The following is a 14729-nucleotide window of genomic DNA, read 5'->3' as shown; positions in this document are numbered from 1 at the left end:
TAGGGTTTGGCCAACGAAGAACCAGAGGCAAAAGAAGAAACACACAGATGCAGGTACACTGGGGGGACTCAACAGGACCTCACACAGGGACGCGCAGTCAGACGAAGGGGAACCCACGTCAGTGAGCACACACACTGAACCAAGCCTGGTAGTGAATCTCAGCAGAAAAGTTCTCTCTACCATAGAGGAGGTAGTTCTTAACAAAGGCTTGGGTATGTCATCACCAACAATGGCGATCCCTTTAAATTACAGGTGGAACTTGCTCAATTCTTTCGCAAACTACGTCTGCACTATTTTTTTAGAGACAAAGTTAGCGATGACAACAGTATGACTAATGCAAACACGGGGCTGAGGACTAAATCTTCCTTTCTACCTCCAGTACATTCTGTACCACTACAAGTAGCGACCTTAGAGAAGGCTGTGAAAGATGATGTGGATAAACTTTGGAACACACGGAACAGAACTTTTAAGAATTTGTCCAGACTGGAAGAACAGGCCTTACAATCACTAGCACAAGACCCCGTGATTACCATCAAACCCGCTGACAAAGGGGGCTCTAAAGTCATTCAGGATACTGAGTTTTATAGAAATGAATGCCTTTGACAGCTAGGTGACAACAGCTCCTATATATCTTTGAACACTGACCCGACGGATAGACTGACTAATGAAATCAAATACATGGTTGATGAAGCTTTGAGTGAAGGTTGGATTACCAACCATGAGGCTAAGTTCATACAAGCACAGAACCCCATTATGCCTTATTTCTATACTTTGCCAAAAGTTCACAAGTCCCAGAGACCACCGCCTGGCAGATCCATAATATCGGGTCAAGGCTCTCTTTTGGAGCCTCTTTCGGCTTTTGTGGACTTTTTTCTGAGACCACTAGTGCAGACAATGCCCACATACCTTAAGGATACTAAGGATGTGTTACGGGCAGTTCCAGAGATCGACTTCACTGTAGCAACAGACCATCTAGTCTCGTTTGATGTCGAATCTCTCTATACCTCCATCCCCCAGGATGAAACTCTTGACACCATTACGTCCATCTTAGAGGGTACTAATTTGGAGTCGATTACGCCAGTCTCCTTTATCATGGCATTAGCAAAAATGGCCATGAAAGATAATTTTTTCAAGTATGAAAACACCATCTATTTACAGATATCAGGTACCAGCATGGGAAGTATTTTTGCGCACAGCTTGGCGAACCTTTATGTTCATACCTTTGAACAGAAACATGTTCTGATTACCACGAATCCATTCTTTCCACACATCCGTTGGTGAAAGCGATATATAGACGACATCCTCGTGGTATGGCTAGGTGACACTGAGTCTATTCTAGCGTTTTATCAGTGGTTAAACTCCCGTAATCAGTTTCTGAGATTCACTGTGGAGAGCAGTAAAAAGAGAATTTCTTTCCTAGATCTATCTATTTATGTGACCCCCATGGGTCTGCAGACTGAGCTATTTAGAAAATCAATGGCCAGGAATTCACTATTACTGTACGAGAGCCAGCATCCCAAAGCTCCGAGGGACAATTTGCCTTATGGGCAGTTCCTACGTGTGCGGCGGAACTGTTCTACATTGGAAACCTTCAATAAACATGCTGAGTGCTTGTCTAGTCAACTACAAGCCAGACATTTTCTGAAACAGTTGATCAAACGCTCCTGGAAAAGAGCAGTTAATAATCACCGTGAGGCACTATTGGAGGTAGCCCCTCCTAAGGCGCCATTGGAACGTCTTACGTTTGTCAGCACGTTCAACACGAAATCAAACCAAATCCAACGCATCGTAAGACATCACTGGCGAGTTCTCAACTGCAGTAATGACAAAATTGAACTACCTCTTTCTGGCTTCAAACGATCCAGCAATTTGAGAGACCGTTTAATACATACTCGCCCAAAAGAGACCCCCAGGCGAGCTATAGGTACATTATGGGATCTAGCGGCAGTGACCGGACATCATCCGTGCGGAAACTGCTCGGTTTGTCCTCAGGCCTCTAAAGCCACTCAGATTGACATTGGAACAGATCGTCCATGGATTTTAAAAGAATTTTCGAACTGCAATAGTTCACATGTCATCTACCAACTCACATGCCCTTGCTCAGAGAAATATATAGGCATGACAACCAGGAAGGTTCGGACCAGGATGCTGGAGCACAAAAGTGCTTTCAGGTGCAAAAAAAGTGTTTCTAAACTTACTAAACACTTTATAGAGCTAAACCATTGCGAGACTGACTTTATATGGACGGCTTTAGAGAAACCCTTCATACCTTCATATATTGGAGACATATCAAAATATCTTTTTGCCAAGGAGCAGAAATGGATATATAGATTATCGACAGATACCCGGGGGTTAAACGATGAGATACCCTGGACAACACTTTGAGAAAACTACCAATACATGTTTAGACGTTGGTTCAGTTTTACAGTTTCAGCTTTACAAGGTTAAATCATATTCTTACATTGTGTTCTCGGTAATCCATTAGAATTCTTTTCCTGGACATAATGATGACATACTGAGTCCCTTACATCATGCGTAATTCCCTTTTTGTTCCAACTAGAATCGAGATGGTACTCCTTTATGATAAGAATGAACACCCTTTGACCATATTGGTATATTGGGCTCATTAACACAATCATTTCTTCATGATAGGAATCTACACTTCTGAACTACACTGTCATACTGGGCACATTAATACTAACACATGAGCTACTTTATTTGTCCTCCACTATGGGCCACTTTGATAGCCCCTGACAACTTGCTAATACAATCGGCATGTTTTTCGAACTACAATTTGGTCCATGATGACGTCATTTTGTAGTTCTTTTTAAAATTCGCGATATTCAATTAATATCATGGATTTCTATGCGAGATCAACACATGTAATCGTTATGGTTATCTATATCTAATTTTGATGCATGTGTCATATAGCATGGACTAATTCGCCAACTATAGGCATAATTAAGAACCCTTCACTACTCGCGAATTCGTAAAACTACAGTCTCATTTACGATGACATCATTGTGGAGTGTTTATCATTTCGCGAGATTTGACAATGAGCGCGAGAGCACACGGTATGTTGGCTTTCTGATCCCCGGAGCGATCTCGGCTCCTACCAACTATAACCGCAATGGTCCCTATACCTTATACTTTATTCTTAGGTATTGGCTTAGAATCAGGGATGAGTTTATCTGCCTGGCATGACGGCCTGATTTATAATCCATTTCTATTCGCGAGATCCTGGAACTACAGCCCAGCTTGCGATGACGTTATGTTGTAGTTAATATTTCTCACGAGATTGAACTAATATCGCGAGATTACGCAATACCGGGATTATTATCTTTTCCGAGACTGAGAGCTATCTCTGCTTTTACAAATTAACACGAAGTAAGTCTTGGCTACATACTCGATTTATTTTCCTGTTTAATCATAAGAAATGTGCTCACAATCAGTACATTTTATTTAATATCGAGTTAGAAGCGATCCGATTGTTCGATGCTTCGTTGTTCTTAGTTTCAAAATAGTCCTGCCCTCCTCCTCACGTTGCCTCCCCCAGACTTAGGTCCAGTCTGAGGCAACGACGGAGAGGTAAGGAGATCCATGGCCAGACTTCTGCTATGTAGCATACTAGTGATCTTCGATTACTAAGAGCATTCATAGTAATGCTACTCTGCCTTAATGCATTATATAAATGCTTTTGATAAATAGAGAGTCATTGAGTGACTGTCCACTCAGATGGTGTGTGGGTGAGCTTGCTAGTGAGTAGTAGTAGTAAGGGGTCTGTAAGTTATGTAAAGAGAGAGGTGACAGATTTTTGGAGTAAGGAAGAGAATGAGTTACCCTGCTCTTTTATCAAGCACCCATTTCCTTATTTTCACAGCGCGTGGCCTCCCCTATCCTGAGCCTGGTCCAGGTGAGGTGAGGTCCTATCCCCTGTCATTATGGGTGAGTAAGGTAAATTGAATGCCAATTTGTATTCTTATATACTGTTGTATCCAATACACTGACATCACTTTTTGTTTATTGTAGGTGAATATTATACCAATTGACATGGAGGAATAGTTACACATATCCTTTATGGTTTGATGTTTTCACGATTTGATATTGGTTTATTTATATGTAGTACGCACATGCAGTGGCAAAAATTGTTTAGAACAGAGGCCCTGAAGAAAGCCCTGGGAGTTTGTTCCCTGTTTGGCAGAAACATGTCGGCCCTTATGCAGCTATTTGGTGAAACTGCTTTTCTGTGCTGTTCTTGGTTTTAATCAGAAAGAGACCAATAGCTATTAAAGTTTTTTTCGCTATTTGTCCTCTATTCTACTTTTCATCTCACTTTTACTTTCTTTTTTTGCACTGCACTTGTTCCCATTTAATGGTCACACATATGGTCTACGAGTAATTGCAGGTCGTAACCCTGTCTTTCATGTCATGGAGGGCATGGACACTGTCTCAATCATCTAGAGACGCACCATCCCTACATTTGGATGACCATATGATAATATTGATCATTAACAAGGCTTTGATCGGAATCCACCTCTGGACATTGGGTCACACCTACTGTTACTGGTGGTTTTGTGTGTTGGATTATGAGCATTTCATTGGAGACTGAAAGGTAACTTACCTTGTACCTAACTATTGGGCATAAGTCTTATTACCTCATAGTACACAATTTACTCAACAGTAGACCCCCAGGTTTATTTTGGTTTTTCATGTTAGGTATTAGGGGATTGTAACCTGGGCAGGTCTTAAAACTTCCCTGAGACCCTCCTACCCTGTGTGTTGTATGAGGATTACACTGTCTCCATTTTTCCCTGGTGTCATAATGTGCTCTCAAATCCACAGTGTTGGCCCTATACAAAATCCTGAGTGTTCAGGGTTGGTGCCACTGAGTTGCAGCCAAAGATTGCAAGTCACTAAAGATGGCAATGGATGACTGTCCGAAAGCAATGGCCACTCAGGAGGAAGCTGGAGTGATGGAAGGGAAAATGCATGGCTCAATCATCGCTGTTGTGCAATGAGGGGAGAGGGTGTGGCATAAAAGCTAGCGCCAACGACTTCGAAGCTAGGGAACTAGGTTCGAGTCTCTGCAGGGACGCTCAACATCCTGTGATTCTGGGCAAATCACTTAATCTCCCCACGCCTAACAAAAATGAATGTGTCCGTCAGTAACGCAACTGGTGCTCATGTAAAGTGCTCAGATACCTTCGGGTCGAGTTCACGCTATATAAAACTCCACAAAAATAAAGAGGTATGAAAGGCACCAGTAGCTGAGCGCTCAATGTTTTTCATTTTTCAGCCCGCCTTGGCATCTTTTTTACAGCATGTAGTAATCTTCTGTAACTTGCTTTAATAGTTTTGATTAATTACCATGTTTCGAGCTGGTTTTTGTTCTTGGCTTTAGCTTGTTCCACCATTGTTCTTGCTCAGTACTCTGTGCTGTTTTCATTCTCTGGAGTGGGTGCAGTGTGACACGTCGACAGTTCAAGAGAGATCATAGGAAATAACCAAGGAGACCGCACACGTGCTATGGGAGAGTCCTTTACAATGTATAAACCCTTGCGGCTAGATCTTTAATCATTCATTAAATTGTATTTATTCATTTACACAACTAACTGTTTTCGGCACATAAATGGCCCTCGTACTGAAAAGTTTGGAGACCCCTGCAGTAAGGTATGCAGCTATGGTTGGGGTTCACTGGAAATATGGCTGAAAGCAAGCCAGAAGGGGTCTGGCGTTTTTCAGGAGAGGAAATGATCTGATACATTGTTCTAGGTTTGGTTGAAACAAAACTGTCTTCAGTGACTATTACAGGTACTTTGGCAGGTATGGTCTTTTCTGGTAAAAGGCTTTGGGGGTATGAGCCTTCAGCAGTGGAGTTCAGGAGTAGGTCCTGGAAGGATCTTGAATACTTTGTATCTGTTTTGAATGTGCAGCCTGGGAACCTTTTAGCAAACCATTATTTAACAAGAGAAGGAGGGGTGGCTTTCCAGGAGCCAAGATGGCGGTACTGGACCTGAGCACTGAGTGCTTGAGGGAGTTCTGTAGAAATGTAATTAGAATCTGCAGTGAAACTTTGTGGTGACACAGTCGGCTCCTTCGGCTGCATCACTTCATTTTTCTGTCCCCATTTCCTATGGCCCTCAGGGTGGTGTTACCAGGAACTGGTCTGCACTGAAGTAACTATGAATCTGGAGCAACTAAACTTGTCTGCACTGTTAGATTTGCATAACTGGAGGAGCAAGCATTATCCTAGTGACTCCAGGAGAACAGCAGGTGGAGAGACGAGTGCGAATGGGAGATGACGGTCATACACGGACATCGAGAAGTGGTCGTCCTCCTCCAAAATCTACTGAACAGACCCATATATTGCAAACACGGTGGCAGCGTCAGTGTGGGGGAATCCGCTCTGAGCAGAAGAGAAGGGCCTGTCAAGAGCTTGGCAGATGGAATACTCTGTCACAAACGTGACGGACATTCCATCCGCCGTATTACACGTTCCATGGGATATAATGGAATTGCAATACGGCGGAAGGGATATCGTCACGATTGGGAATGAGTAACCCTCTCCGTCAAGAGCGTAATCAGACCCTAAATACTGTTGCACCCTATTTAAACCCTGCATAGTGATTTGGTTCAAACATAACTCATATAGCAAGTGCCGTGCAGGCAGTTGATGTTACGATGGAAGGTCTGTCTGCTAAAGTCATCTATTTAGTGTGCGATTTGACATATTCAACCTCTAGAATTAAAACTCTGGAGGTCAATGGAAAAGAGTTAAGAGGGACATTGGCTGGCCCATGGTCTTTCAAGAACTGTGTTTTAGACGGTCCTAAAGGTCCATTCAAGAAATGAAATTATTGATAACATTCAATAAGTGTGCTAGTTGTTTTCTCACTGACTCCTGTGAAAATCCTTGCATCGGTGATAGGAAAGGTATGACGTGAACAGCTTGCACTACAGAAGAAGGCTTGCAACTAGTGTACCAAGAGTATGATTAGCCAGAAGTGTCAGTCGTTGAACATGTTCATTGGGAGCATGGTCAAGGTGGTTCTGGTTTTGCCCAAGAGGCTGGAGAAATTGCTACAGCTGTTTCAAAAGATGAAGTTAAAGTGGGAAGGCCTCTACCTCCTACATTTTTCAGACTGGAGTCCAGATACACTTGCCAGAAAGAGAGACTTTAATGCTAGATGTTTGCAAGCTTCAGTGGACCTGCTGGTCAAGTTGAGGTGTACCATCAGGGCAAACAATACAGCTTCAGTGAAGCAGAGGCTGATAGGGACTTTCTACAAATCCTGGTTGAATCTGAGGAGTGATTCCTGTTCCTTGAAACAAAGTGAAGCTACTGATTAATGAATACCAGGTTGTACAATTGATTATAGTTTTGCTTCAGGAGTCCTTTTAAAGCCCCATCTAACCCCTTCATTGTTTTTTCTTCAAGACCCCCTTTCTTTCCTTCCATGTCCTTTGTGACCCTCCCCCTCCCACTGCACTCCATTTTTTTTTTACAAAACCCTTACTCCCTTCCCACTTTACTTCTGATTTTGTTACAAACACCTTACTATTCCCGACGTTTTTCTTATTGCATGCTCCTTACTCCTTCCCACGCTACCTTTTTTCTTACAAACCACTTACTACCACTTTACTCCTTTTCCAAACCCCTTAGTCCCCCTCCAGCGTTACTCCTTTTTTATATACCCCCTACTCTTACTCCAACTTTATGCCCTTTCTAAACAAACCCCTTACTACTTCCCTACCCCATCCATGCTGCCGCCGTCCTGTATACCCATCCCCTTTTCCTTTCTTACTTTTTATCAGGCTTTCCTTTAAAATAAACATTCAGCTTTTCCACAGACACATATATTTTCGTGAAAAGGGAATTTCGTAATTTTAACATTTCTCTAAAATGTTGTTTTCGCCAGGCTTTTTTCATTTTAGAAATTGAACAAAATGACAAATTACTAAAAGAGCTGTGCATATCCCATGGGAAGTGAATGTCTTCACTGGAACAAACTGAGGTAAATTCTTGAGCCATGTTACCTACTTACCTTGCATCAACTAACAGATGGTCAGTGCGTTTGATACCTTTAGTGTGGTCGATGTCCAATAAAATATTGTTGAACAAAGAACTACAGACAACAGAAATTGGGATCAAATGTAAAGCATTTCATTCAAAACGAAAGACACACATGGGGGACCTTTTTACAAATTGTACAATGTGGTATCTAAAATAATACTACAGTAGTACAGTTCACCTACTACAAAATACTAGCTCACAAACCTACAGGCGGAGATATCAACCTCTCCAATGCTTTCTGTGCAAAGATCTCTGTCGACGTGTACAAGCAGCAACTTTACAGTCGTAAATCCTTTTGTAGGAAGCTTCGCCCAATAATTGGCCGGGTGGCAACCTGCAGATCAACACCTAGATACAAATCTACTCTTGGAAATGGTGAAAAGCAAAACGGGTAGTGTTACACTGAGATGTAGTAAATGTGAATGTGAATGAATATACAAGTGTATATTTATCATCGTGACTAGGCCCCAAAGAAGACATTATCCCAGAGGCATAAGCTATCAGTCCATGAAAGTCAGTTTCTAGATTTGTCAGTATATTATGCTGACGTGTTTTTATTCTTTTCGGGAGGGATCATATTATTGTTTTCCACTCTTGGACTGTGCAGTGTTCGCTTAAAAAATAAATAGGAAAACACCCAAAAATATTTGCAGGAGAAAATAGCTGACTGCATACCCGTTTTTCAACTAAGTGTATGGGCAGACGGGCACTTTGGTTCCCAAACAATCAGCACTTTTAAGAGCAAAAAAAAAAAATCCACTGCAGGCTGTTTTTCACGGCTATTCTTTGCCCCACCCTATCTGGGTGCAGTGTAAGCAGATCACGACGTACTGTGCACTGTGAGCTGGATGTTCTGAGGATGAGTACGTTTTAATACGGACATTTCTGAACAAGAAAACATACTTACATGTTATTTATTTTCCAGCAGACTGCAGTAGCTTCTTCTGTAGCCAGGCTGTCCGAGAAAACAATCTCAGTCTTTCGCTCAGACACGTCCCCACGCACATTCGTCACTTCAGGATACAGTGAGAATGTGCCGGAGCCCGTAGTCACGGACAACTCTTCTAGTCACATCAGGGCCACATGAACCCCCGCCCCACATGCCCAAACCCGCAAATAACACAAGGACACAAATGTTAGGTTTGGGTAAAAATTGCTGCAGGTTTATTACATACAACATATGTAATGACGGTGGGTTAGCTTACGGGCGATCCTAGGGCAGGCCGCATTCTCGCTACCTGCCCGCCTGTTGAGCCAAACAACACAGTGGCGAACCACCCAACTGTTGTACAAATACCATAATTATACTGACACGCCCATTTACTGGGCGTGACTAGGCAAACCCCCGGTTGCACAGGCCCACAACCGCCCGAAGGACTACTGGGGCGCCGACACGGATTCCTGCACCTCCCATGAGGTTCCAGGTTAGGCTCTGAGGTTATGCTCTGGCACCCCTATGTGCCCGCTGACGTCCAGCGTTTGCACCTCTCTTCTTCCGGATCGCCCAGTAACTCCGCCTGCAACGAAAAAGAAACATATTAAAAGCTCCCCCCGGAGCCCCCTCAAGCCGACACTCTGGGTTCGAGGAAGGGCGGGAAAAGAGTGTCCCAACATGGAACAGCGACGTCCGGGGCGGCAAAGAGGCCTCCCCAGCAGGGCAGAGGTCTGATGAACTCCAGACGGCTCCTCCCCACCGCCCCGGACGTGCATCACTACCAGTCTCCACCAACCAGGGGAGACTGCCTCAGGAGAGGAACTACTGCGTCATGCGGGGGCGGGACAGCCCTCCGTGACTAGGAGCCCGCCCTCCTGATGGCCACTGCGTGGCCTCGGGCAGGCGCATAGTCACATCAGGGCCACATGAACCCCCGCCCCACATGCCCAAACCCGCAAATAACACAAGGACACAAATGTTAGGTTTGGGTAAAAATTGCTGCAGGTTTATTACATACAACATATGTAATGACGGTGGGTTAGCTTACGGGCGATCCTAGGGCAGGCCGCATTCTCGCTACCTGCCCGCCTGTTGAGCCAAACAACACAGTGGCGAACCACCCAACTGTTGTACAAATACCATAATTATACTGACACGCCCATTTACTGGGCGTGACTAGGCAAACCCCCGGTTGCACAGGCCCACAACCGCCCGAAGGACTACTGGGGCGCCGACACGGATTCCTGCACCTCCCATGAGGTTCCAGGTTAGGCTCTGAGGTTATGCTCTGGCACCCCTATGTGCCCGCTGACGTCCAGCGTTTGCACCTCTCTTCTTCCGGATCGCCCAGTAACTCCGCCACAGCCCGTGAGGTGGTTCCCGCTGCCGCACGGGCCCCCCACCATTATTACTGCTCTTTACCTGCAACCTACACCTAGAATTGCTACCTCCAGACAGAGGAGGAACAGGGCAACGCCCAAGGCGTGGGGTGCTACCATCAGGCACCAATAAACCTGTCCTACAACCCCTCAGGGAAACTAAAGGGATAGGAAGGGGCCCCTACCACAGAGGCCCTCAGTAACATGAAATAGGCTGTCCAGCGCAAGCCGTTGGGACACCACCATATCCCTTCCCACAGAGCGTCAGAAAACTGCGCCATGGAGTCACAGATACATCTGAATTACTGTCTTCATAATCCAGCAGGGAGAGTAATTGTGCTCACTGACACGAGGGAATAGGAGGGCACCGGACATACTATAGAACTTGGACGAGTCCCAGATAATGGATAATCCGGGTTCCCAGGCCAAACAGCCGGCATCCCCTGCCCTCTAGGTTTTAGGCTGGAAGCAGCTTCAGACATACCGTTAAGTTAGCTAGACTGAAGGCCGACTTGGGTTTTGGGCTGGTAAGCAGCATCGGCCATGATACCATAAGTTAACTAGTCTGTAAGCCACCTACAACCACCTCCCGGGGAGAACTGCGCCTGCAACGGGGAGCCCCCTAAGCTCCAGACCTGCGCCGGGATATGCCTGGAGAAATAAAAGCCACTCAGGCACCCATTGGCATAACCCCTACAGAATACAGAAGTCTATTGCAGTATGCAAATGTATATATTGGAATAACTAGCGACGTGGTCTAACAAGTGAAAACAGAAAAAACCACGGGGACGGCCGATAACACATGCCCCCCAGTCCGGCCTGCCGGCTGCCAGTCTATCCTACCACAGGGATAGCTTGTCCTAAGTTAACTAGGACCCCCCCCCCCCAGGGATAGGGAACCGACACCGGGGGGGGGGGGGGGGGCACCGGGTAAGATACCAGATAGAACATTCTCTAAAGGACTTCTAGGGACCCACCTCAACGATTATAGACAGTCCGGGCTCGGGCTGTGGTAGCCACGGATGTTCTCCTTATACCTGAATTGATTGTTACACTAAGGCTGCAGACCGCGGGTGGGCTGCCAACAGGTACCCGAGCCTAAGATGAAAGATAGACAGCAGGACCAAAGGAAGGAGGGAAATGACTATTGACATACGACCTTCCCTATTCATGGTAGAGCAACACATGTGCTGTTATCAGGAGTGTACAGGTAGTATTTCTCAATTTTACGTGTTTGCCATTATTGCAGTGCTCCCTATGTACCAGTGTGTGGTACTCTTTGTTGCCAGCCACGCCACTTCTCTGAACGCACTGTTTGCTATTTCCCACGTGTTTATCTTTGCACTTACACTTTCTCACGTGTTTAGCTTGCACTTACACCAGCGCTAACATTGCCAACGTCCCGTATGTTCTAATGCCCTGGTGTCTATTGCGTGCTATACCTATTGCCTCCACACTGGGTGGCAAGTTTGCCGACCAGCATGGCACAAGCGCTTGTGCTGCACTCCCTTCATCTGCCCAAAATACCAGGGGGGGGTACTATCAACTCCCGGAGTTTTTAGCATTTTTGATAACCCTAGTCAGAATACAACACTCAGAAAATCGCTTTCAGGTTCTGGCCAGAAGAAGCCCAAGAATGGCCACACCACTAAAATTGCCTGGCAAGAAAACATGTCTAACAGGGACGATTTAGTTGGGAGAAGGTTTATTCTGAATGAGATATCATAGGGGAAGAGTCTAGAATGTAGATCCATTCCGAATTCTCCGGTGTGCCACAGCACTAAGCCTGGTGATGGCTACAGCAGATTTGATAAGTGTGAGGCGCACAATACATACCCACCCACCCACTCACAAAGTACAGTCTGGGTAGCTGGGACATGCCAGGAGGAGGTGTCTGGCCACAATTTAGTATATTATCGTAGCAAGAAATTGTTGGTTAGCATGTAAACAAAACATTTGGGAACAGTACATCTTTACTGGCGCTAACAGACTACAGGGCACGCCAAGGCAGTCCCATATGGCCTTGGCTTATTTAACATGAACGCTCACTCGTGTAACATGAAACTTAACTGACGCAGGGGAGTTTACGCCAATCCACATCCTACCAAGTGCCGGCTGCTATGTGAGACATTTTATAATTTGAGTGTAATTATGAGTGACAATTCAATAGCTCACAGTGCTGCTTTCTCGTGAAAACGAGGGGAAAAACAGTTGCTCCACAAGGGCTCGAAATTAGCGGCTCAAATGACTTGTGCCCTAGCGCATACACTGTTTGTAGGCTTGTATATTCACACCTCATTCACACCCATACATAATATGTATTGTACCTGTAAAACAATTGAACCCCTAGTATTTAAAATAATAGCAAGCCTCCTGTATAACTTCCTGGAGTAAATACGGGGACCTATACATAGCTGACAGTTTGAGACTAAGTATGTGTGGCATATCCATTCATTTTACGTGTGACATATGATGTCTAATATCTAGCACTTCGCCGCATGTTAGAAAAAGGACTGAAAAGAGATCAGCCGTAGAGCCTATCAGTATGATGACCACCTCTTGTGTGGTGAATGGGACCAAGTTATAACGAAAGTGCTTCGAAAATAATAATAACATAAAACTATACTGGATTTCCTTTAAGATTACCTGCGGGTCAGATACAAGGCAGAACTATCGAATTAAAGTAGTCGTGCCTTGCCAAAGCGTCAGGTTACTTTCCGAAACATGGCCCGGCGTGCAGCATTATCTATAACTGCAAATGCCTTGTTTTCTTTGAGCAGGAATCGCAAGGTGTGGGTGCGGGGAGCAAGCCTAATAGAGTAGTTGGTGTGTCATAGGCACTGTTACCGGAAAGATATGGGTCCCAGGATAGAGATAGAATGAAAATTACAGCCATGATCAAATACAACAATAAGGAGGAGACAGGCGTCCTCGGTGCCACTGCACCCGCTGCCGCTACGCTCTTGTTTGCCTGTCTCAGTGAGGGAGTCTCTTCATATAAAAACAGGAATGGGTTTATTCTCAAATCCTGTCCAGCCTCCAGCTATAATATTATTAAACCAGTTCTATCACATGCTATGCTGATGACATACTCCCACCCACACCGTTGTAGATAACTACCTGCAAAGCTGATCAGTTCCCGTATGGTTAGAGGGTTACTTTCCATTTTTATTCCTGATAATAGCAGAAAGAACACAGCACTAATCTCTGTCATACATGGGGCTTAAGGTAATGTATTATTAGGAATAGAAGCAGGGCTCGACTGAAGGATCGCTTTCAATAAGTGTATAATGAACCACTCGCACCCTCCATCGCCAGAGAAACTGTCCTGCTAAACTCAAGATGACGCTGGTCGAATATCCAATATTTATCTTGGGTGATATGATCGTAGGCATGTCATTTGCCACCAAAATGCCACACATTGTAATGGAATGGTTAGACAACTTATAGTAAGATACCATTGGGACAGGAAGTTGCGCATTAGCCTCGACTTCCCCCTATGCCGGGCTCCCAAACCGGACCAAATTGGCGTACAGGGGGGTCAATGAATTTGAAAATATTCTTAACTGCCCATCCTACAAGATGAACAATACTGATGACGTTTAAGGCTTGTGCACTCGCACCTGTTCATAGAGACTTATAGGGAAGGCACAACCGATGCAGGGTGAAATTACAAAGAAGTAACATGAATCAAGGGTTAGCACCGCACGGCTGGTCCCCATTCAAATCGTATAGTGCCCTTCCTTATAAATAGCTTGTCAATTTCATAATAGGGGTACATGTGAACACACCAGAATAGTTATTTCAGCCTACCAGAATTACCTACTTAAGTATCTGTGCAACCCTTTCAGTTTGGGGCCCGGGCCTCTAGGTTTGTGCTTGTCTGCTAGGCTGACATGGCTACTCTACACCCCTCATTTTCCGGGCTAGCGGCATCTAAAAATTCCGATTTAGGTAAGAGGCCTAAATATTTGAGGCTAGTACTGGGAACTGAGCTAGGGGACTTGCTCCCATGGGGGGGAAAGATGTGTCTTTGGAATACCATGATGCTACCTCTAAAAATGACGGACAATATTGAGCATTTCTTTAACCACAGGCAACACCCATCAAAAACATATCCAAACACGCCGAAGATTTCATAAAGACATATCATTCTCCCACCCACAGCCAAGGCTTGATACAGCCGCGGTACACACCAACGTGCTTCGTTAAGGAATAAATAATTTAGCCAGAAGACCATCTACGTATCCGGCACAGGTAAGAACTAGTGGTCCCGGACGTCGTTCCTAACAACTGCAATTACTCAAACCATAAACATACCGTAATGTCAACCTGCACGCAC

General features: G+C 44.9%; 1 protein-coding gene across 1 annotated transcript in view; it reads right to left on the bottom strand.

The window, feature by feature from the left end:
- Positions 1 to 9093, bottom strand: part of LOC144761839 (uncharacterized) — a 151081-nt gene extending 141988 nt beyond the window's left edge. The window contains exon 1 of the mRNA XM_078647066.1: positions 8982 to 9093. The gene's annotated coding sequence lies outside the window, so the exon portion shown is untranslated. The remainder of the gene's footprint in view (positions 1 to 8981) is intronic.
- Positions 9094 to 14729: the final 5636 nt, after the last annotated feature.

The sequence above is a fragment of the Lissotriton helveticus genome, chromosome 6, assembly GCF_964261635.1.
Source record: "Lissotriton helveticus chromosome 6, aLisHel1.1, whole genome shotgun sequence".
NCBI lineage: Eukaryota > Metazoa > Chordata > Amphibia > Caudata > Salamandridae > Lissotriton > Lissotriton helveticus.
The sequence above is the reverse complement of the archived record's forward strand: the minus strand, read 5'-3'. Positions and strand labels throughout refer to the sequence as shown.